This window comes from Acomys russatus, chromosome 19 (assembly GCF_903995435.1).
Source record: "Acomys russatus chromosome 19, mAcoRus1.1, whole genome shotgun sequence".
In the NCBI taxonomy this organism is placed as follows: Eukaryota; Metazoa; Chordata; class Mammalia; order Rodentia; family Muridae; genus Acomys; species Acomys russatus.
In genome coordinates this window covers 3,926,216-3,950,084 of record NC_067155.1, presented here as the reverse complement: position 1 = coordinate 3,950,084, position 23,869 = coordinate 3,926,216, and the positions used below count along the sequence as shown (strand labels likewise).

At 50.6% G+C, this 23,869-nt stretch overlaps 1 pseudogene; it reads left to right on the top strand.

The window, feature by feature from the left end:
• Positions 1-2,660: 2,660 nt before the first annotated feature.
• On the top strand, positions 2,661-3,038 carry LOC127203092 (40S ribosomal protein S25-like; annotated as a pseudogene).
• The last annotated feature ends 20,831 nt before the right edge of the window (positions 3,039-23,869 follow it).

The following is a 23,869-nucleotide window of genomic DNA, read 5'->3' as shown; positions in this document are numbered from 1 at the left end:
AACTACGGTTCGAGAGCGAAGCAAGACTACGGTTATGGCCGGACAGTGGTGGCACACGCCTTTATTTAATCCCAGCACTCGGGAGGCAGAGGCAGGCGGATCGCTGGGAGTTTGAGGCTAGCCTGGTCTACAATGTGAGTCTAGGTCAGCCAAGGCTACACAGAAAAGCCCTGTCTAGAAAAACCAAAAGAAAAAGAAAAGAAAAGGAACAAAAAAAAAAAAAAAAAAAAAAAAAGACTACGGTTATAAAGTAGCAACTAAAATAATGTTATGGCTGGGGGCTCACCATGACACAGGGAACTGCACTAAAGGGTGGCAGCGTTAGGAAGGTTGAGAACCGCTGTTTATTTGGGGTTTTTTGTTTTTGTTTTTGTTTTTCGAGACAGGGTTTCTCTGTGTAGCCTTGACTGTCCTGGACTCACTTTGTAGACCAGGCTGGCCTCGAACTCACAGCGATCCACCTGCCTCTGCCTCTGCCTCACGAGTGTTGGGATTAAAGGTGTGCGCCACCACCACCCTACTGTTTAAAAGGATTCGTGTACTGAGCACCAGGAGCAGAGTAAGAAGCGAGCTACTGCTCACTCCCAGGCTTGAAAGGATGAGGTCCTAAATGTGTGTGTCCCAGCCACAGCCTGCACTAGAGGTCTTGTGGCCCGGAGTCTAGTAACTTCTCTCGTTGCTGTGGCAAAACACCCGTCAAGAAGCGACTGAAGGGAAAAAGAGTTTATTTTGGTTTGTAGCTGGAGGGTATAATCCATTGTGAGTGAGGAGTCATGGCAGCAGGCGCGGGGAAGACCGGCAGTGCCCGCCCACTTTCTCCTGTCAGTCAAGGACGGCAGCCTAGGGAATGGTGGCGCCCACGACTAAAGTGAACCACTCCACCTCAGTTAACCTCATCTGGGGAGTCCCTCTCCCGCATGCTTTCAGGCTTGTCTCCTAGATGACTCCGATCCTCTCAAGATGGCAATGAATAACTAAGCATCGCCATGACCCGAGGCCACATTTTGCTGATGAGGAAAAGCGGGAGCTGAAGTAGGTGGTGGTTTGGAGCTATGGTTGATTAAGAGGCTAGCATGCCCAGAGGCCTGGGTTCTGGACTCTCGCGGTGGGACCTCAAGCAGACGTGTCACCTTTTTGCCTCCTCCATACCAGGAGGAGGGGAGAGGAAGTCTTTAGGAGTACCATCTCAGAGGTCCTGGGAGCAGTCTTCTGGAGTCCTTACAGGGGCTGACCCATTCATGAGCATGGGGCACAGGTCTGTCTGCTTTCTGCCTGTCTGTCTGTCAGCCCCTACCAGCTGAGTACCCCTTGCATCCCTCCCAAGGCCCCAGACTATGGGAAACTTATCTGCATACCTCCCAGAAGCTCCCTCCCTCCCTCCTGCCCTCTTTCTTCTGGATGTTTCCAGGTTATCCAGACCAGACCAGCAACATCAACAGGGGACAAGGACAATGTATCCCAAAGCCCCACATCACGGCCTGTATCACTGCAGGCCTGGCTCTACACCCACAGTTAAGGCCACAGTGTAGCAGTGTCCCCCTTAGAGGACCTTCTGCCCCGACCCAGGTGTAGTGGAAGTTTCAGTTTCTTTATAAACTCAGTTATGTTACATAAATACGTTTTTGTTTTCACCCAGGTGTGGGATTTTAGTTGGGTTTAGTTTGTCCTCAGCTAGTAATTGTCTCGTGTCGGGGGTGGGGTGGGGGTGTGGTCTTTGTCAGCCTCGCGCGGCATGGAGGAGGGTGTGGTCTAGGACTCTGAGGAAGATAAATAGGGGAGCGTGGAGAGAAATGTCACGTGCGATGGCGGCGTGAGGCGTGTAGCAGTTCGGAGAGACCAGAGACAGATGTGGCCGATGGAGAGAAACGTTTCAACACTGTGGTTCAGAGGAGGCTGCTTGCTGTGTTTGCTGTTGACAGAGATCGGTACTGCCTCCAAAAAAACAACCCAATTAACCCTATACAGCCATGAGAAGTAGAGGGGTCTGTGCCCCCCGTCTCCCCGTAACCTTCTTTCTCTCTTACCCAGGGTTAAAGGGTTGGTGGAAGGAAGGTAGAGGCTTCAATACCACACATAAAATAGCTTAAAAATGAAGTGCCAGGGCTGGAGAGATGGCTCAGTGGTTAAGAGCGCCGCCTGCTCTTCCAGAGGTCCTGAGTTCAATTCCCAGCAACCACAGGGTGGCTCACAACCATCTATAATGTGATCTGGTGCCCCCTTCTGGCCTGCAGGTGTACATGCAGATAGAGCACTGTATACGTAATAATGAATAAAGAAATCTTTTTTTTTTTTTTTAATGGAGTGCCAACACTCCCAGGCTCCGGCTAAGTGAGGGCCGGGGGCGTGGTCTTCTTCAGTTATGCTTCTTGGCTTGTCTGGGCTCTCCAGGTATCCTGTCACAACGGAGTTGGGAAGGCAAAGCAGACCTGGCCAGCACTGCTAAGGTTGGGAGACCCAGGGGCCCCATAATGGGCTGTGTTGGCTCAGTGGCAGAGTGGCAAAGCAGCGCCTTGAGGAGTGCACTGGTATTGGCTTGGCATCGTGCCACGGTACATGGACCCCCGCATCTACAGTGACGACAAGAGTGAGGGACCAGCTTTTTTTCCTCTCCAACATCTTAGCGAGGCTGCAGTGGTTGTCGCCATTCTCCTAGCTTCGCCATGCCGCCCAAGGACGACAAGAAGAAGAAAGATTCTGGAAAGTAGGCCAAAAAAGACAAGGACCCAGTAAATAAGTCTGGTGGCAAGGCCAAAAAGAAGAAGTGGTCCAAAGGCAAAGTTCGGGACAAGCTCAACAATTTAGTCCTGTTTGACAAAGCCACATACGACAAACTCTGCAAGGAAGTTCCCAACTATAAGCTTATTACTCCAGCTGTGCTCTCTGAGACACTGAAGATCCAGGGCCCCTTGGCCAGGGCGGCCCTTCAGGAGTTGCTTAGTAAAGGACTTATCAAGCTGGTTTGGAAGCACAGAGCCCAAGTAATTTACACAAGAAACACAAAGGGTGGGGATGCCCCAGCTGCTGGTAAAGATGCATAAGCAAGCTAAATCAGTTGTACATTTGGGAAAATAAAACTTTATTTTTTTAAAAAAGAGCGAGACACCCTGCGCAGCACCCCGGGGACCCTGCCTGTCCTGGGTGTGTAGATGGTGGGTGCACATCATCCTGACAAAACACACAGCAGGAGAAACCTGAGGGAAGAAGGGTTGATTTTGACTCGAGAGCAACCGTTTCGGTGGAGAAAGTCTGTCAGCATTCACGGTGGCACAAACACGGGGCTAGGATGCTTCACACCTCAGAGGGTCAGGAGGCAGGAATCTATAGCACCCAAGGTAGCCTCCATGCCATTGCCCACCCCCTGCAATCAGCGGATGGTCTCCCAGGCTGGCAACCAGCAGCACCCAGGGTGTGTGGACCCTGTGGGATGACATGACATGTGGGGGCGTAGGCTAGGCGTCTCCACTCTGCTACTGGCAGGAAAAGCAAGCATTTTGAATTGTGTGTGAGTGTGCTGGTGTGTACATATGAGAGTGTACATGTGTGCCAGTGAGAACATGCATATGTACATATGTATTGGTCCATGCATATGTGAAAGTGTATACACATGTGAGCGTGTTCAAGTGTCCACATGTGCGTGTGTAAGTGTGTACATTTGCATAACCGCATGCATGTATGCGCACATGGGTACTGAGAGTGTTTGCACATATGTAATGGCATGTTTGTGTGTGACCATAGGCTAGTATGTATATATGTACCTATGAGAGGGAACATGTGTACACTTGATGGTTGTGTGTATGGTCGCAGGCATGTGTGAAAGTGTATGTATAGGTGAGCACGGGCATGTGTGCATGTGTAGTAAATGTATTGTGTACATGTGTGCATATGTGTGTGCATATGCATGTGTGCATACAGAAAAGCATGTATGTGGTGCACATATGTATGTGAGATGGTAATGCGGGTGTACGTGTGTGGCCATGAGCGGCTGTGTATGTGGGAGAGTGTACATTTGTATTAACATGTCCACACATGTGCACATGTATGTGTATAATTGTGTACACATGGACGCATGTGTGCGTATATGAATGTATGTTTATGAAAATGTAAGCATGCCAGCATATGCACATGAGAATGTACATGTCTACATGTACGCACATGTGTAAGTTAACATACAAGTGTTTGTGTGAGCATGTGTGCTATCTATATATCTGTAAGAATGTGCATATGTGTACTCGTTTGGGTGTGTGCATATGTGGGTAAGCATGTGTGCATGTGAGAGTGTACATGTGGGCACCTGTATAGTGTGTATATGTAAGTATTATTCATATGTACATGCAGAAGTATGCATGTGTCCATGTCTACATGCCTGGAACACGCTTGCATACAAGATTCTGTGTCTGCACTAAACCATGCAGTCGGGAGGGCTTGGGACACTGGGGGTTGGCTGAAGTTCCAGATCCAACCAGATAGGGGATGGGACAGTGGGAATGGAGAGGGAGGGCTGCCCCTGAAGGCCTCAGAGTGGAGAGAACAGGGTCGAGGCAGCCTTCTCAGGGCCGCCCTGTTAGTAGCTTTGACTGACGTGGCTTCCAAGGCGAAGGCAGCTGTGGTAGCGAGCATCTGCTCAGAGTGGTGGGGGTCTGGGTTCCCTCTGGCCTGCTACGCTTGGTGGTTCCAGCGGCTGATGGGCACAGAGGGGAGATGCCACTTGGCTCCGAGTGCAGGAGCTCAGGGCATTTGCAGACTTGTGGGTACGCAGAGGCACCTGGCAGAGCACAGAGTGCAGTGATTGCCCAAGAGGCACGGGAGGTTAAGTCAACACCTCCCACCTGTGACCAGAGCCCCAGATGGCCCACTACCTCCAAAGTCAGACCCAAATATGGTGGGGTGAACCCCTTTCCCCACTCTCCAGTTCTTCCTTTTAGCCTGTGCTTTGCACAGAGGATCGATGCAAAATTGACCTGGGCACAGCAAGGGGCCGTGGCTGAGTGCAATCAATAGGATTAGGCCTGTGGGAAAGTGCTCCTGCCCACTGTGAGTCTGGCGGGGTGGGCCTCTCCCTGGACTGTGATATCTCCTCGTGGCTCTTCTTTCCACACCGTAATGCGGCCTCCACTGGAAGCCAGGGCCACTGCTAATTGCACGGCTCCTCTGAGCGAGAGCTGTGCTTCGTAAGGTGCACAGATGACCTCCCCGCGCGGCCATTACAGACCCTCATAGGAGCTCATCCTCTCCTTGTACTGATGGAGACGGTTGCTAAGTCACATCAACCAATGTCTGATGTGGTGACAAAAGCTTCGCTTCCACAGGCTGAACGAAAGGGGGAGCTTGGTGGCGTTGCCCCACGCAGCCAAACCTCCAGGTCCCAATGGCCAGATACTCCATCGTGACTTCCTCTGTGCCACGTCTCTCCGCCCAGCTCTCCTCCACGTCAGCTCCATGTGAGGACAACATGGCTGTCAGTAGACCTTCATCTACTCAGAAATGAATGGGCTGGAAAGAACACCCGTTGTTTCATTGGCTCGGAATGAGTCACGTGGTTAGCTTTGGCCCCAATCGCCTTCAAGGGGAACGCAACGCTCTTATTGGCTTACTCCAGAATTAAGTCCTTTCAGCAGCTGCAGGAGCAGAGAGGCGAAGAATGCAGGAAGGTGAGTCGGTTGATTGAGGCGAAGAGAAAACAAGAGACCCTGTGTTGAGTGGCAAAATACAGATGCCCACCATAAAAGCCAGAGGTCTAGGAATGTTCCCTAGTGTCTTGTAGCACTCTAGGGTCACTGGGCAGACATGGCGGGTCCCGTTTAACCATATATTCCCAGGAAGGACCCTGACAGTGCCTCAGGCCTTAGGGCTCTGTACCAATCAACATCACTTCTACTTGAGGTATTTGGGGAGCTGCAGGATACCGAAGACCAGATGAGGGTCCCCCAGCATAGGCCCTTTAAGCTAGGGACCCTGGGGAGCCCAACTAAATTGCCACTGCCGTTATATAACTTAAATATATGGGACGTAATTATTTTTAAAAATATACCCATAAAATTGTCTCTGATTATTTTAGTCACAATACAAATAGCCTCAATTAGAGCAGAAATAGGGCGCGGGTTTATGGCTCCCATGAATCTGAGTAACCTCAGCTCCGAGGCGGAAAAGCCTGCAAGCTCCCTGCCGGCCTGGTCATGAATTCTACCACAAACATGGATGCAGATCCAGCGTGGGGGCAGCAGGCGGGAGGAGGCAGGAGGATACAGCCTGGGGGCATCTCTTGTCTGGACTAGATTTGCATGTCCGTGTCTCTGTGGTAGATCAGGGGCCAGGCACCCTCAGCACATAGAAAAGACCCATATTGGCACGGAACTTTCTTTATTTCCTCTTGAGCCTTCAGTGTGTGCTCTCTGCAGGAGCAGAGAGGCGAAGAATGCGGGAAGGTGAGTCGGGTGATTGGGGTGAAGAGAAAACAAGAGATTCTGTGTTGAGTGGCAAAGTACAGACGCCCACCATAAAAGCCAGGGGTCTAGGAGTGTTCCGCCAATGTCCTATAGCACTCTAGGGTCACTGGGCAGACATGGCGGGTCCCGTTTAACCACAAATTCCCAGGAAGGCCCCTAGGTTCCCTTTTCTAAGCCGGTAGTGGCCACTAGCCAAGCTTCCAGTGACAAATAAAGAAATGCAGGCCGGGCGTGGTGGCGCTCGCCTATTAATCCTAGCACTCAGGAGGCAGAGGCAGGAGGATCGTTATAAGTTCGAGGCCAGCCTGGTCTACAAGAGAGTCCAGGACAGGCAAAGCTAACACGAGAGACCTTGTCTCAAAAAACAAGCAAATAAACAACAACAAAACCCCAAACAAACAAAGAAACGCAGGAGCGGCAGGGAAGCACTTTCTTGTTCCTACAGGGCTAGTAAGTAGGTAGGGCAGGGTCCTACTGCAGAGAAACTCTCCTCCCGTGGCGCAGGCGCTTACTTAACACATCACCGTGGCCACGCCCCTCCGCCCAGGCCACTGCCCAGTCTGAGAACTTCAGCTTTTTCTTTCAATCTTCCATGGAAATATTTTTGGGACTTTAAAACTTTGAAATGCCAATTAAGAGAGAGAGAGAGAGAGAGACTGATAAATTTAGGGGGGGAAAACTGGAATCTTTTCAGTAGAGAGTTGTTTCTGTCTTGCGGGGTTGGGGGCGGGGGAGAATACCATCTCTTTAATGAGGCACATCTTTTGGTCCTTTTAAAATGGTGTTTGTTTGTTCATTTCATATGCGTCTCACTTTTTTTTTTTTTTTTTGTTACATCTGTATGGCTTATAGTTTTATTGTAGTTTCTTCTCTGTTGCTGTGGTGAAATACCCCGACCAACAGAAATATGGCGGTTGGGTGTGTGTGTGTGAGAGCGAGCATCTACTTGGCTTTATAGTTTCAGGTTATAGTCCTCAGTGCAGGGAAATGGCAGAGGCAGGAGCTTGAGAGAGGCTGGTCACCTGCTTGCTCCTCAGCTAGCATTCTGTGCTCTCCTACAGCCCAAGGCCCATGACGACAATCAAGACAATCCCCCGCAGACATACTCACAGGCCAGTCAGATCTATCCGACTTCCTTGCGGGGCAGGTGAGCAGCAGCGCAACAGGGGAACCAGCGACAAGCAAGAGTGAGGTCAAGATAAGCCCAAACCCTGAGGAACGCATCTTGAGACAAGCAGGAGACAGGATCACTCCCTCCTCGTTCTGGACCAGCCCCAGTGCACATAGGTAGCCTGGTGGCCAGGTTTCAGGTTCAAACTTCCTGTTTCCTTATAAGGACATACCCAATCAGCACCTGGAATTCCTCTCTATGCAAATGAAGCATCCCCAGCACCTCAGCCCCAGCCAATGATGTACACGAAACTCAGAAAACCTCTACCCACTTCTCCAAGGTTTATATAGCCCTTATGCCCTCCAATAAAGGAGAGCTGCTGTTTCTCCTCACCCTCACAACCAAGGTCCTGTGTACCCGCTAGCTAAGCATCATTCTTTGTAGTCCAGCCTGGTGCTCAATAGTGTCTGGACATCCCAAGGGCAGAAGCAGACCAGGACAGCAACCCCTCACTTAGGCTCTTTTCCTACGTGAGTCTGATGTTTGCTGATGTTTGAATGACAGTTTTGTTTGCTGTTATATCTAGAAGCTAGCACTTCCATGGCTCATGGGAGTCTATGGATCTTTCTGGATTGTTTTTTTGTTTGATTTGCTTTTTGTTGTTGTTGTTTTGTTTGTTATGTTGCCCAAGCTGGCTTGAAATCTTCACACCTTGTTCTTCCTCAGTGCTGGTATGAAAGCACCACACCCAGCCTAAGACACTTTCTCTGATTGTTTTTGCACTCTTGGATTTTCTAGATAAATATGAGCATATTATCTGCCAAGAATGATAATCTTGTCCTTTCCTTTTACATCACTCCCCCCCCCCCCCCGTTTTCCGAGACAGGGTTTTTCTGTGTGGCCTTGGCTGTCCTAGACTCACTTTGTAGACCAGGCTGGCCTCAAACTCACAGCAATCCGCCTGCCTCTGCCTCCCGAGTGCTGGGATTAAAGGCGTGCGCCACCATACCCGGCCCCTTTTACGTCTTTGCATTGTGTTTTCTGTCTAGTCTATCCTGTCTAACTGGACCAGCCCTCACTTTAGGACATGGGGACAAAAGTGGCACCTGCAGCTTCTCAGAGTAGGCTTCAGAGATGAGCCCCGAGGGCTCTGGACCGCCCCCCCCCCTTGTCTAAGACCCATGCTGCAGCAAACCCAAATGCACCAGACGCTTCTCTCTGAAGCACATGCATGATCCGAGAAGCCATCCCAGCACTGCCTTCCATCTGGAGACAACCCTCCAGGGCTTCGGATCTTACTCAAGCTCATGCTGGGGCGGGATGTGCTGCCAGCTCCTGTTAAGTGATGCCTCCTGCCCGGGGGAGGTTTTTCTTGGCTTTGTGCTCAAATGCTCCGTGTGCCTGCATTTTTTTTTTTTTTTTTTTTTTTTTTTTGGTCTTGTTTGTTCTGAGTTGCCGTGTAGCCAGGGCCGACCTTGAACTTGTGAACCTCCTGCTTCAGTCTCCTGGATGCTGTAGGGCAGCCACGTACCACCATGCTCAGCTCATAAGGACCTCCACCCTGTGGGTGGTGATGCAATGCTAGCCATAAAAGATGGATCTATTTCCTGGTGTAGGAGCCAGCTTAACAAGAGCTGGGGGGGGGGGGGGGGGGGGGAGGGGCAGGATCATGGTCCCATTTTGCAGTGGATTCCTTTTATCTTCTGTACATCATGCAGCTTGCCATTTGCCACTTGCAGGGCGGCCACGGAGCACAGAGACAAGCGTCTGAGGGTCAGGACACGGTCCAAGGGCAGCACAGCCAAGATCAACGTGTTTCTATGGAGCAAAGAGAGCTGGGGAGGTGGGGGGTGGGAGGAGCTGAGGCTGAAGTCGGCACCTCTGCTTTGCTTGTACCACGGAGGAGGCGATTATGAGGGGCATGCAGGTATCTAGGTGGATGTGATGGGCAGGGACTAGGGACTACCAAGTGAGGACCAGGCGGCCTAACAATGTGAAGGAACGGAACATCATCAGGGCCCCAGGCTCCAGTCAGGACAGAACTCAAGGCTGGAAATGGAAAGGATACAGAGGCAGGAAGGTGAAAGCCGGAAGTTTCAAAATGCCATTCGGAGGATCCTACACTGAGGGGAAGGGGAAGAAAAGTCACTCCAGGCATAGCGTGCGTGGTAGAACACACCTGTAGTCATAGCACCCAGGGAAGCAGAAAAACAAGATCAGGAAGTTGGGCTGGATAAGTGGCTCAGAGGTTAAGAGCACTGGCTGTTTACCCACAGGATCCGGGTTCAACTCCCAGCACCCACATGGCAGCTCACCACTGTCTGTAACTCCTGTTCCAAGGGATGTGACACCCTCAAGCAGACAGACACACATGCAGTCAAAACACCAATGCACATAACGTAAAAGTAAATAAATTATTTGAAAGAAGAAGAAGAGGAAGAAGAAGAAGATGATGATGATCAGGAAGTTGAGGCCAGCCTGGGACACATCGTAAGACATACCTCGTCTCAGAAGACAACTGAATCGCAGGGCAGTGGTGGCGCATGCCTTTAAGCCCAGCACTCGGGAGGTAGGTGGATTTCTTCGAGTTCAAGGCTAGCCTTGTCTACAGAGGTAGTTAGGACAGCCATAGCTACACAAGAAGTCCTGTCTTGAAAAACAAACAACAACAAAAAGACAAATGAACGAATTCTGGTTGTTTCCAGGGTAGAGGAGCAATTGGATCTGGCATATCAGGGAATCCTGGGGACTTATTCCTAAGACAATACTGGTTAGACTCAACCAGTTGGAAATCAGAAGTCAAGTCACAGAATTTCTTTCTTCCCAACTCCAGAGAAGGAAGAAAATGGCCAGCTACTCCCTACAGAAAGCCTCCCATCCATGGCATCCAAGGCATGGCCTTCCTTATAAACCCCGCTTCTAAGCCAAAGGAGGGTACCCCCACACACACCAAGACCAGCATCCTATGCAAGCCGGTCATCCTCGCGGAACTACATTATATACTAGGGATGTTAAGAAGAGTATGTCACTTTTAGTTTGGGGAAGGGGGAGGTTTGAAATCCAGGTGGACCAGCTACTTTTCTGTTGCTGTGATGAAATGCCATGACCCAAAGCAAGTTATAAAAGGAAGGGTTCATTTGGGCTTACAGTTCCAAAGGAGAGAATCCATACCGGTGAGGGAGGCTTGAGAACAGGTTGCCAGAACAGGAAGCCGAGAGGCGGCATCTTTTAACTACAAACACAGGGCCCTCCTCACCTCCCACCTCCCATGATGCACTTCTCCAACAAGGCTCTGCTTCCCCAAGCCGCATCGCCTTTACTCAAGGCCAGGCCCTGGCTGCCCCATGCTTGAGACGAGACCCTGCCACGTGGATTCTCCCAGGGACCACGGCAGATACTAGGAACCCTGTGCACGCCCAGAGCTAGGGAGAGGAAGAGAAAGAATTCCACCCGGGAGGCCTTCCTCCCTGAATTTGTTAGTGTTTTCTTTGTTATATCATGTTGTGAGTTGCGTTGGAAAACGGCGAGGTGGGAGCGGTACGCCTAGAGGGAGCAGCGTGTAACCCAAGGCCCATGTCCATCACAACATGGCTCCCCTGTGGCCATGGTAACTGGGCTGAGTAAGTGGCTCTGGTTAAATAATCAGACCCCTGTTGGAGCTAACCCCGGAGCCATTGTCTGAGAAACTTATAAGCAGCGTCCAGCATATCCTGAAGACCCAGCACTGCACAGGTACCGCGACTTATCTCGCGCCGTTGCGTAGAGTTCTTGGGTATCACCGTCGGAGTCCGCCTGAGCCTGGATAGGGTGGCTGGAACCAGTTCTGCCTTTACCTAGCCTACCCTGGATGGGGTCGGCTTGGTCCAGCCTCTTTATTAGTTCTGCCTCTCTGTGAACAAGGGGACAGAAACAGCTTACAGGTAGGGAGGGTTGGCATTCCCTCGCGGTTTCCGAGAGCTCACTCCATCATAAGGGAGGAGGGCCTAGTAGGGGCAGCAGGGAGTCCTCATATCATTATAACCTGGAGGACGGAAAGCAAGCCCACGACAGTGACAAATGAATATAACCTTCAAAAGCCTGCTCTCAGGTGGCCTCCTTCTGCAAGCCGGCCCCGTGTCCCCCCAAATTCCACAACCTTCCAAAACGATGCAAGCAGCTGGAGACCAAATAGCGAAGCACACAAGTCTGTGGGGAGACATTTCGGGGTTGGGAGGCGCCTTGAATGTTCCTACCCCTCTTGTTCAAGGAGGCAAGCATTAAATGCAGCACTTCCCCAGCAAACTTAACCCCTCCTCTGACTAAATTAGTCCGAAGTGGTTTCTGTTACCTGGCAGACGAGGTGGCCTGCTGGTACATGGCCTGTAATCCCAGTTACTTCAAAGTCTAAGACAGGAGCATGACAGGTTCCACTGGTTGAGAACAGCTCTTCGACACAATCTGAAGCCGGCCATGCCCTAGGGTTCTGGCAGCCCATGGAGAGAGAGGCCTGGCATTGGCTTTTGTTTGGTTGGTTTAGTTTTTGTTTGTTTGTTTGTTTTTTGAGACAGGGTTTCTCTGTGTAGCCCTGGCTGTCCTGGAATTCTGTTGACCAGGCTGACCTCGAATTCACAGAGATCCAATTGCCTATGACTCCCGAGTGCTGGGATTAAAGGTGTGTGCCATCACTGCGTGGCCCTGCCAATTGGCTTTTTGACGAAAGGGAAAGGTGGTGGGATTTCCTGAAAGAGGCCCCCGGGACAAGCCTGGAGCTTAGAAGGATACAGAAGGCTAAGTGGCTTGAGCCAGGCCTCACTGGCATTTGAATGAGAGGTCACATACTAGTAAAGGAAAACCATTGGTCCCAGGGCCATGGCAAAACAAAATAGTTTTAGATCCGTAGTCCTAGGCTGGAGTAGAGGTGGGCGCAGCTTGGCGAGCAGGCTGGCCAGTTTGGATTTGACATCTAGGATGTCTAATGTCTCTGCAATAAGATTTACTTTGCAAAGCCGGGCAGTGGTGGCGCATGCTTTAATCCCAGCACTCAGAAGGCAGATTGCTGTGAGTTCGAGGCCAGCCAGGTCTACAAAGCAAGTCTAGGACAGCCAAGGCTACACAGAGAAACCCTGTCTCGAAGAAACAAAAACCAACAAACAAAAAACAAAACAAAACAAAAAAGATGTACTTTGCCCCAGAACCTGATAACGTAGGCCTATAATTCCAGCTACTCTGAAGGCTGACACGGGAAGACTCCAAGTTCAAAGCCAGCTTAGTCTATCAAGCAAGCTGGAGGCTAGCCTAGGAAACCTAGGGAGCCCCGATCTCGGCAAGCAGAAAGAGGGCTGGTCATACAGCCCAGTAGGGGAGCCCTTGCCTGCCATCTACCATCAAGGGCTTTGCAGTATGGCTCTGTGATAGGACACTTGCCTGGGACCCACTGGTGAGGGCCCGACTCAGCTGTGTAGAGCTCGCCTTGCAACTGCGAGACCCCGAGATCAATCTCTAGCACCACAGAGGTGGGGGTAAGAAAAATGATTTACTTCAGACGGGTGGTCATTGATTTCATTTCTGACAGGTGCACTATTCTGGAACCTGGCGAAGAGAAACATTAAATCCAGAAGTCCCGACTCCTCATGGAGCAATCACTTTTCTCTCCGCCTGGTCAACTCTCCAGCCCAAGCACTTTTGTCCCCTGGAGGGTGCGAGGATGGATTTGAATTAGCCAGGAAGTTCTTTGATTGCTATTTTAAAACTCCTCTCTGGTACCTGGCCTGACATCGTAATTACCTGCCTGTGATTTATCTCACGCAGACTATGAGTGATGATAGGTTTTGGGGTGCTAATTGAGCGGATCCAGCACCCTCACCTCCTCCCTGTCACTCACTCTGCAGCAGCTGATGGCCCCCTTGAAGAGTGGGGTGCGGCGCTGCGCGGTGGAGAAGGTGACATAGTTTTGCAGCTGCAGCCTGCTGTGGCCTGTCCCACGGGTCTTTGCCTGGACACTTGGAAGTCACCCCACAGACACAGTCTCAACCTACATGCTAAAGCTGACGGTAGGCTTGCTCTTCACCACGTAGTGACTGGATCCTACCCGTGGCCAGATGTGCTGTGGATACTGCTCAAACAGAAAAGAAAGAGCTCTCACCGCGGGCTGCCCCTTCCATCTTAGCCTCCTGGGTGTGGCTACCGGCACACCTGGCTCTTCTTCAGTGCCTAAAACCTAAACCAGAGTCTTTTTTTTCTGGGCAATAATAGAACCGACCCACCGTTAGGAAAAGGTTGGTGAAGTCACAGCCACCAAATCACCTCTTGAGCTTGTCCCAAAGGCATAAAGACAGATGGCGCAAGTTGTGTGGATGTGAGGAAGGACACCCTGTGGTACCAGATGAGTGTCCGTGATAGATGAAAACAAACGGCAAGGCTATTGATTGGGTGTTTTCGTGTTTGTTTGTTTGTTTGAGACAAGGTCTCTCTGCATAGCCTTGGCTGTCCTGGGCTCACTTTGTAGACCAGGCTGGCCTCGAACTCACAGTGATCCGCCTGCCTCTGCCTCCCGAGTGTTGGGATTAAAGGCGTGGGCTACCAAGCCCGGCTTTTTTTTTTTTTTTTTAATGAACTCCTGTTTAAACTGGATCTGCTATATCCAACAGGCTTCTCGCTGCCCAAGAGTTATGAAGAACTCTTCATGAGGACTAGAGTGTGATGTCTGTAATATCAGTACACTAGCTGTGGAGGCAGGAGGATCGTTGAGTTCAAGGACAGCCCTGGTCTACAAAGTAATCCTCTGCCTGAGAGAGGGAGGGAGGCCAGAGGGAGAAAGAGGTGGAGGCAGGGAGGCGGACAGAATTGTTCTGGTTGGTTTACTACAGGCCCAGCATGGATATGGCCACCCTTTAGTCGGCTATCTCAGACGGCTGCTTACTGCTCTCCCTGGAGAACGAAGGGACACTGCCACCCCAGAGACCTGACTGGTGGGAATGGCATCTTAGCAGCTCAGAGTCAGGTGCTGCTGGGATTGACATGAGCAGAGTATTGGAGGGCCAACACGCACCTCCCCCCCCCCCACCCCCGTATCCTGGCTCAGCCTGGAGACAGGTGTGCACTTTGAAGGAGTCCTCAGCTCCCCCGGGCACTGGTACCTACATGGATGAGTGGGGTCACGGTCCTCCATGAGGCACACAAGTATCCCTTTCAAACACTACTGTTGAATGCAAGTTTTCCTCCTAGGCCGGGCTCCTCTGGCACGCCCTCAGGCAGTGACGAAGGAAAGCAAAGGACCAATGATGGACTTCTGTTGCGAGCCATTTTGTCTGGGCAGCTCCACAGGCGCTTGGATGTGACGTCATCAGGTCTCGACTAGAGCCTGCTCTCCTTGCCTGATCTCTCCCACTGGTCTAGTTCACAGAAATCACCTCCGACGAACCCGTTGGACGTCTAAATCCATCATCACGTCTCCTTCCCGGGAGACCTGCAATGGGGAAGAAATGAGACCAGATGAAAGTGAGTGCAGGAGCCTAATGAACAAACAACTACTGCATGTGGGGGATGGGGGGGGGTGGAGGGTGGGGGGGATGGAGAGGGTGGGGTGATAAGGGGGTGGGGATGGAGGAGTGGGGGGGAATGGAGGTGGGGGATAGGAGGTATGGAGGGTGGAGGGATGGGGTGGGGGGATGGAGGGGGGTGGGGTGATAAAGGGATGGGGTGGAGGAGTGGGGGAGAATGGGGGTGGGGGATAGGGGGTATGGAGGGTGGAGGGATGGAGGGGGTGAGGGGTAGGGAATGGAGGGGGTGGGATGATAAGGGGGTGGGAGTTGGGGAGATGGAGGGGTAGGGGTGGAGGAGTGGGGGGAAATGGGTGAGGGGATGGGGGGTAGGGGGGTGTGAGATGCTGTCTTTCATCTGAACCAAGGAGACGATGGGTGCAAAGTAACCGCGGAAATGAGTGTGACTGTTTGGCCACCACTGACGTCCTGAGAATGGAGCCAATAATACAGAAAGCAGAGCCCAAAGCAGCCCTCTTCATGGTGTGCTGGGTCTAGCTGTTCCTGAAGCAAGAACCCATTTGGGCTCTCAGTTGCGCAAGTCAATAAACACCTCTTTCCTCACCCAACCAATGATACTCTGAGCGCTTGTTAAATGCTGGGGAATTTATCAGCCTCTGAAACAACATGAGGGGAGACAGACATGGTTAAACACTTCAGGAGCACACAGGCTGATCAAGAGCTACGTTCCCTCCCAGCTACGAATCCAACAGGAGTCTGTCGATTGGATCTTTGCGAGGGATGTAAGGGACACAGCAGATGCCGTCTGCCAGTGCAGTTTTTTATGAAAAAAAAGGCAGAGAGAATCTTCATGTGAACATTTTGTCTATTGATCCTTGGCAGAGACCGAGAGCAGAAGATTGGGCTTGGGGAGGAAAAAAAAAACCACCTCTGTATGAAAGCTGAGAGACACAGCGGCAGCCGTGCCTTTCTGGCAGTCTGAGTTGAAACAGGAGAAGCAGTGCTTGGAGCGGCCATGAATAGTCGGTTTGTCCCCTGAGCAGACTCTCCTGAATGACAATGATCCTAGCCATGCTCTCAACAGAAGCGACTTGGGAGAGAAATGTTTTAAATGTTTAGATTTTTTTTTTTTAACTAATGCAGACAACAAAAGCACATTTACAAATGTTTGGGAAAAAATATCCCTTGGATTTTCAGAACCTTGTACAAGCATTGTTGAAATATATGATTTTTTTTTATTTATTTATTTTTTTATCTGTCTGTGTACAATGACCCATGTGACGGACACTTTGTTCTGTTCTTGGCTTGTCGGGGATCTGGCCTCATAAGTGAGGAAAAGGTGTTACAGAGAAATTGGAGCCGAGTCCTGCTAAGACTTGTGTGACCTTGGACAAGTGACTCGGTCTTTCTGAGCCTCAGCTTCCCCAGCTATAACATGGAGACTGCTCCTATTTCCTCCACAACCAATGAGCCTGGACTGATAATGGAAGTTAGGCCTTGGCCGCTTGCTGAGCACCAACACTGTTGGTGGGTTTCCTCATGGCTGGGGTACATTAGCTGACAGAAGGAACTCAAGTGCAGAGGGGTTTTGTAGGCATAAGGTTATTGTGTAATTCAAATGCTGATTTCTATATCCCCCGCCCCATCTGGTTACAACCCTTGCTCTGAGAATCTCCCATCTCAGTGTTGTGTAAACGCTGTTCCCCATTTGTCCCCTGGTATGCCAATAACCCAGCTTACAGCCAATTGCTAAGCAGGGGAGAGAATAGGGCTGGACTTCCTGCCAGCCAGGGGAAAGGAGTTAGAGGAGGAAGTAGGGGATTCAGCCAGAGGATTCATCCATGGCAGAGGTCCAGGGAACGTCAGGAAAGAGGACCTGCAGCAGGGAAGCTACAAAGCGCAAACATTGCTGGCATGCTGGCCTCCCATGGGAGGGAGGCAAATGAGGCAGATTAGCTCAGAAGGTTAAGATTAGAGTAATACCTGCTCAGTTCTTGTGCTGTGAAGCTTATTATGAAACAATTATGAGTCTCAACCATTTGTGTGATAGCCAGATGAAAAGAGAAACAGAGTCACCTAAAAATGAACTGTAACGCGTTTTGTGTCAGCTCGTGGTTTAGAGGGTACAGTCCATCACAGTGTGAGGCGGGGAGCGAATGGCACCCAGAGCAGAGTATCTTGGGTCAGTGGACGACTGATGGCTCTTCACACCACAGGGCTAAACAGGAAGCAGACAGCTCAGCCCGAATGAGAAGTAGATATTATAGGGGCAAAATTAATGCCATGTCCTATATGTAATTTGTATTCTGCAATTAATGATGGTCTGTATGAGAACTTGTCCTATAGGTGCCCTTCTCCCTGCGTTCTGGGAATGACATCTGCCAGCAGTCCCCAGAAACTGCACCGGAACAATTAGATACAATTAACGCCCAATGATGCTCTGAGATAAAACAGCTTCCCTGGAGATTCAGCCTCCTGGACCCAACCTGCCTGAAGGTCCACATTCCTGAGACTCACGACCTCCCACTTCTGGTTTTGTCCTTATTTCCCTGTGACCCCCACCCCTAATTACAATTTTTCCTTATAAACCCATTGCCCTTGAGGCTCCGGTATCACTTTCCTACCCTGCTCCATCAGGAAAGACTGTGATCCGAAGCTCTGAGCCCTTAATACAGGACCCTGTGTTTGTTGCATCCGTAGCGAGTCCTGGTGGTCTTTTTTTTGCGGGGGGGGGGGGGGGGGAGGAGGCGCGTCTCATGATCTGGGTAATCTCAGCATAACAATATCACCTTCTGGTCTTGGCCCATATTGAAATTCTCCCAACCTAGCCCACCAGCTAGGTTCCATATGCAAATTTTCCAGCCTCCCCAGCGCCACCAGCCATTCAAATGCATGCACTTATCAGGGGACAATTTAAACAGTAACAGACACAGTCTCTGACCTGGCTGACCTCATGCCCCTCCAGCCATGGGACACGGATGACCCAACCGTGGATGGTCAGCGGGGTTTACCGTTTCAGAGAGTTGACCCACAGTCCTTCTACCCTGTGTCCTTGGCAAACCATCATGGCTGTTGGCAACTCAGGCAGAAGCTGTTCTACTCTTCCCGTAAGATGTAGCCCCCAAAGCCTCCTTCCCCAGGGACCACTTCCCTCAGCTGGGCTCCACCTCTTACCTCTCACCTTTTCCCAGTGATGCCATCATGTATTGAAGCCATCGGGGGATGCAAAGCCACTGACGGGAATCTACTCCTCAGGCCAGAGCCTGGGGCCTGATTGTCTCCGGAAACACACTTCCAGGTGCACTCTGTGTTATGTATCACTAGTTTCCTGGTATCTCTGAATCCAGTCAAGTTGACAGTACTTTTGTTTGTTTGTTTGTTTATTATTATGCACACAGTATTCTGCCTGCATGTACACCTGTAGGCCAGAAGAGGGCACCAGATCACATTATAGATGGTTATGACCCACCATCTGGTTGCTGGGAATTGAACTCAGGACCTCTGGAAGAGCAGGTGGCACTCTTAACCACTGAGCCATCTCTCCAGCCCAAATTGACAGTACTTTTTAACCATTGCGGGATGTTCAGGGTCCTCCAGACCCCACTGTCTCAGTGGGTGTGGTCCAGTGGTAGAGTACTTGCCTGCCTATCCGGTCCCGTGTTTCATCACCAGTGCTGCAATCGTGAGGAGTCGGGGGGGGGGGGGGGGATGTGGAGGGACATGTTAAGTGCCTCAGGGAAAGTGAGCTGTGCGTCTCAGGTTACACTGCTCAAAGGTTGTACCTTCCAACCAGGTTCAAAGATTAAGCCATGGTTAAAAAACAAAGCCAGGCGTGGTGGCACATGCCTTTAATCTCAGCACTCGGGAGGCAGAGACAGGCAGATCTCCGTGAGTTCGAGGCCAGCTTGGTCTACAAAATGACTTCCAGGACATCCAAGACTACATAGAGAAACCATGTGGTTGGGGATGGAAAACGTAAAAACAATATGAACTGGTTACATGTTTTTGTTAAGAATTGCTTTTCATAACTGGGACAGGCTTATGAGACTCACTGTTGAGGTTTATGGATGAGAGAGGAGGGCTCGTGGGGTCAAAGGTCACATGCATTTTGGCTGTAAACCTCCTTCACTAAGCTACTTTAACAGGCTTGTCTGAGTGCTTCCTCAGAAAAAGGGAGCGTTGCCTCTATGTGGGTGAACCTCAGATCAGTTTTTTTATTTTTGTCAGTTATGTTGAAGTTTTGACTTCCGACCAGTGAGGAAGGTAAGTCAAATGGCAGGTGTTGAGGGGTTCCTCTCTCTTGCCTGTGCCCCCTAGTGCTCATTTCCCTACACTGCTTCACAAGCATGGAGGATGGCGTTAGTGATAGCAGGTATCTCATAGCACCTATGATGACTGGAGTCGAGTCCTTTTGAAAAGCGATTTGAGGGCCAGAGGATAAGGTCCTGAGTTCGATTCCCAGCAACTACATGGCGGTTCACAACCATCTATAACGTGATATGATGCCCTCTCCTGGCCTGCAGGTGTACATGCAGGCAGACAGAGCACAGTATACATAATAAATAAATAAATAAACAAATAAATAAATAAATAAACAAATCTTTATTTAAAAAAAAAAAAAAAAAAAAGGAAAGAGAAGCAATTTGATTAGTTCCCTAGGGTGAAGGCTCTGTGGCTGAATTCTGGTGGCTTCATACAGAGAGGAAGAGAGGCCACGCAGAAAAACCCAGTGCGTCTGCCATGATGCAAACGTAGCCAGGGGGCCTCTTGCTAGAACCTGTGCTGCGTTGGTTCAACTCCCAGCATCCAAAACCATGAGCTGAATCAACCTCCTTTCTTTATAAAGCAGCCTGCCTTGGGTATTCCATGATAGTAAGGAACAGATGACGCATACAGAGAGGCTTCAAAACAGACAGGAGATGCGAAGGAAGGAAAGAGCCCAAGTTAAGCTGGGTGGTGGTGGCGCACGCCTTTAATCCCAGCACTTGGGAGGCAGAGGCAGGTGGATCGATGTGAGTTCAAGGCCAGCCTGGTCTACAAAGTGAGTCCAGGACACACACAGGCTACACAGAGAGACCCTGTCTCGAAAAACCAAGCGGGGTAGGGGCGGCGCAGAGTCCAAGTTGCTACCAAAAGTGGAGGAAGCAAAAGGTGCTGAGAAGAAGCATCCAGGCAGGTTATCAGTGGAGACTCGAGAGCCCTATGCGGCTGTGTAGCGTAACAAGGGTTGGAGCCGGAGGTAGGTCATGGGATGTGACAATGCTTGGGTCCTGGGCTCAACAGTTGTAGCACAGCTGGCCTTGAGATCTGGGCCACATAGTTGAAAGTTCTCTGGGTGACACTAAGATGCACCCTCCCACACACACACACACACACACACTTGATGCCCTCTTTGTAAATAGCTGAAGGAACTCAATAAGGTTTCTTCTGCTTAGTGGATTTGATGACCACCCAGAAGCCAGGGAGTCTTGGTGAAGGCTCCAGCGATAGCTCATGAAAAGCCTGGGGCTGCGACGGCCGGCAGAGAGGTGGGGAGTAAAGGCTGACATTTGGTATCATGAGGTTTACCTGGGAGGAAAGTTTGGTGACAGCCAGATTTCTGGTGGAGGCTGTTGGCTAGGCAGCCTCTAAAATGGTGGCAAGGGGCGTGTACAAGGAAATGCTGTTTCAAACTGCTCAGTTTCCCAGGTGGCACCTGAGAAGGGCCTGTTAGGCTCTGAGGAGCAGAGGGAGGAATCTGGTCCGAAGGTCAGGCTGCTAAAGTTGCCTGCACTTGAACAAAGCTGAGGATAAAGTTCTGCAGTAAAGCCCTGGGACTTTGCTACTGGAGGAGTGGCCGGAGCCTCGTCAGTTGAAGACGAGGACCAGAGTGCATCAGGGATGTCGGGAGAGGGAGAATAAATGGGCACACAGAGGAAGGGAGTATGTTGGAGGTTGTCTGATGTATTTTGATGCTAATTATGCTCGCTGTCTTTTAATGTACCCCCAAATATTGCTCTGTAACCTTGCCTAAAAAACGTATTCCCATTTGACCAATAAAGAGCCGATACACCTGGGCAGGCAAATGGGATAGACATGGCTGAGGTTCGCAGGGTTTGGGGACAGAGAGGCTTGTGGGAAAGGAAGTAGTCAGAGACCGGAAGAGGATCTGGGGGAGGGGGGACCAGACAGGAAGAGAAGAAGGAAGGAGACCCCACGGGTTAGGTGGAGGAGAAGCTCATGGCTGGCGTGGATGGAGGAGTTGGCCCAGATGAAGAACATTAGCAAGTATTTGGGATTATGGATGGGAGGTAGCTTGATAGAAGTTATTAGAAGCAGATGGCATGGGATCGGGGCAGAGAGATATGGGAGGTAGTTTAGGGGATTAATATCTGTCCTGCCCTGGATGAACCAAGGCTAATATATATATATATATCATGTGTCTGTGTTTTTATTGATTGATAGCAGAAAATACTGCTGTAAACCAGATGCGGTGGCATACGCCTTTAATCCCAGCACTCGGGAGGCAGAGGCAGGCGGATCGCTGTGAGTTCGAGGCCAGCCTGGTCTACAAAGCGAGACCAGGACAGCTACACAGAGAAACCCTGTTTCCAAAAAAAGAAAAAAGAGAGAAGAAAAAAAGAAAGAAAGAAAGAAAGAAAGAAAGAAAGAAAGAAAGAAAGAAAAAATACTGCCGTAATAGTTATAAAGGCTAATAATAAACATTTATTAGGCCATACCTTTAAATTAACAGCAACAGAAGTGGAACAAAAAGAGGTCTGATTGTAGCACAGTGGTAGAGCAGTTGACTGTCCCAAAGCTCTGGGTTCCATCCGCAGGACCACGTGTAGATTAAAAAGAAAGGAGGGTGGAAGGAAGCCAACTAGGACACTGTGCCCACTTTCCCAGGAAGGAAGAATCGGACTGGGCTGGCCTGGCTCCTCTCCTATTCCCCAGGCTGAGGCTTGCCTTTGGAGTTCGCCTCTCAGATGTGAGGTGAAGGCAACTCAGAAGCAGCAGTGGGAGAGAGGCCGGCAGGATACTGGCACAGCACGGCTGCCTTTAAGACCCTGACCCAAAAAATAATAATAATAAATAAAATAAAAATAAATAAATAATTTTTCAAAAATTTAAAATTTAAAATAAAACAAAACAAAAAGACCCTGACCTAACTGTGTAGGCTTTCTCCCTCCCTGTCCCTCCCCTCAAGGGCAGCAGGGTTAAGTGTATCACACGCTCATAAGGATGACGTATGTGCTGGGAAGGGAACACCCAGTAGCACATGGTTTTGTGAGTTTTCACAACTGAATACACTGGGAAAGCATTAGGTTGAGCTAAACTTGCTGCCCCTGATCATGGAGGTCCCTTGGCACCCCTCTTCCAGTGGCCACTCACCAGGGGTGGCCATTCTTCCGACTTTCATTATTGGTATTTGTGTTTTCTTTCTTTCTTTTTTAACTTTAAATAGATGGAATTTCTGGGTGTGGTAGTGCACGTTTGTCACCCTAGCACTTGGCAGGTGGGAGCAGGAGGAACAGATGATCAAGGCCATCTTCTGCCATATCTCGAGCTGTCTGGACCCGGGACTTCAGATTTGGAAAATAACAGGGCCAAAGGCTGAGGTCAATAAACAGGATTTGATGCAGCTCCTTCAGCCAGCACGGGTTAGACAGTGTCCCCTCTTGTGGTGGTCACAGGCAGCATAGTGTGCCTGTCTCAGAAGTCCCTCCTCAGTGAGTTTCTTTGATGCTGGGTATCAGCAGGAAGTGATTTTTCCTGGAGCTCCTCCATCGCTCCCCTGCCGCCTGCCCCCGCCCCCGCCCCCCCCAAAAGGAAGTGTGATGTGTTGGGAACCAGCAAGTCCCCAACACTTCCTGTGAGGGTCTCTAGAGGCTGGGTCAGTCACTACCTTGTGGATCAGTTCCGAAGCTCCTTCCCCTCCCCCCTCCTCTAGCCTCTGGGCCAACCCCCTCCCTCATTTCCTCCACCTCCCTTGGGACTCAGGTGCTGGGAGCAAATCTCTGAATCCATGGTAACCAAGAGAAGGCAGGAAACCAGGAAGGAGGAGGGGCTGAGAGCTGTTTTACTGAACCCTGGGCAAGACAGTCCCTTCTCACGAAGAAAAGCCAAAAATGCTGTTTTCTATCTCGTTGGCAGAGACCTCACGGAAGAAAGGGCTGGCTTCCCTCCTGAGGAGTTAGTGGGGTGGGGGTGAGGGGGCAGGGGCTGGCTGGAGAGCAAGGCCAGGGGAGAGGGAGGTGGGCAGGGTAGTCCTTGAGAGACTGGAGGGTCACAGGTAGTGGTTAGTAGAATGGAGGCAGGGGTCAGAGGTCAGAGGTCAGAGGTCAGGCATGGAGATTAGAGCTGGGATGTCTGTAGTGAAGGCTGCTTAGAATTTGGTAGATGGGGGCGTGAGTGTGGAAGCCTGGGGAGCAGAGGACAGGAGTGGAAGGTTGGAGTGTGCAAATAGGGTCGGAATGCCCATTGGATAGATAAGGCAGGTCCACCCCTCAGGGCCTCAACCAGCCCTTTGGGATCAGCCAGGAGAGCCTTCTGTATGATCCCCATAAATTGTCTTCAACAGGCAAATCTCCTGACCTCCCCACTCTGGACAGTTGGACCCCTTACTATATTGCCAGGAGCTGAGAGAGGACAGGTTGGTGTCAGAGTACCATGGGGGTGTCTGAAGTGGCTCCCACAGGTTCTGGGCCCATAGCTCCTTAGACTACCCTCCTCTCTCCCTGAAAACAAACTCCTCGGTTTATTTTTTTTCTAAACTTTTTAAGTGCTTTAACCATGTAAACCCGTATCTGAGGAGAACCCACAGCCCCGCCTCCTGCTCTGAGGGCCTGGTACAT